Source organism: Octopus bimaculoides, chromosome 25 (genome assembly GCF_001194135.2).
Source record: "Octopus bimaculoides isolate UCB-OBI-ISO-001 chromosome 25, ASM119413v2, whole genome shotgun sequence".
Lineage (NCBI taxonomy): Eukaryota > Metazoa > Mollusca > Cephalopoda > Octopoda > Octopodidae > Octopus > Octopus bimaculoides.
The window spans coordinates 519,657-520,942 of record NC_069005.1 but is presented as its reverse complement, the minus strand read 5'-3'; positions in this window follow the sequence as shown (position 1 = coordinate 520,942).

The window sequence follows — 1,286 nt, the reverse complement described above, 5'->3', positions numbered from 1 at the left end:
ATGAGAAATTTTTAGATGAACTGAGATTGTGAATTGAAAAGCATGTGTTGATTATCTATACATGCTTACATATATGGTTTTTTGTATTATATATATATATATATATATATATATATATATATGTATGTGTGTGTGCATGTGTGTTGTGCATGTGTATATATATATATATATATATATATATATATATTTTCATGCAGATTCATGCATATCTAGACACGAGCATGATTCTGTGGTTAAGAAATTTGCTTCAGAAGCATGTGGCTTCAGGTTCATTTCTACCCCACAGCACACAGTGAAGGTGTTTTCTACTAAAGCTTCCATGTGAGTGGAATTGATGGAGACTGAACTTGATTGGAAACCTGCTGTGTATATGCACATACATACACAAATATGTGTGTGTGTGTGTGTGTGTGTGTGTGTACATGTGCGTATATGTTCATAAATGTTGGCATTCACAGCTGGCCTTTGTCACAGTCTGATTGAAAGGATGACATGATATTTACATTGTTTGTTGGCATTGTGTTCAGTCATTCAGTACTTTCCAAAAAAAAACAAAAAAACAAGTATCGATTGGTATCAGGAGGAGCATGTAAAATGGCCCCTTCCAATTCATACAAGCATGGAGAAATGGACATTATATATAATGAACATGAATGTTCATCATATACATACATACAGACATACACACAGACATACATACATATCTCATAATTTGAATTTCATGTGATTGTGATCTGCAGTTAAGAGCTATTACAATTAGTGTGGTTGTTGATTGCTATGTGTCAGTTGATTGGTTTTTTTTTATCTATTGGTTGTTATTCTTGGTATCAAAGAAATTCATTACAATCAGCAAGCAATAAAGACAATTATGCATGTAAATAAGTTCTTTGCATCCAGTGACAACTCATCTTGAATGCAAAAATAGAAGATGATGAATTCTTTGGGATCAGCATGGGATCTATAACAGTGCTGAGACATGTGAAACAGTAGGGTCTGTGCATCTTTGAATGAATAAGTATCCAAGAAATCCAGTAGAGATCCATTTAAGGATGATGATGTAGCCATTTCCTAAAGTATGAATGGAGTGGATTAGATAAATTCAGGAAAATGCTAATAAATGCCTTTAAGAGTTCAACTTTAACACGTTTCTGTGACAGAATAATCAACAAAGTGCCTTTTATATAAATATAAATATAAATTGTAAACTCATATCACTGGTAACCAGAAACTTAGTTTACAACAAAAGCCAGAAAATCATGCATGAAAGATGGACATTAAATGATGAT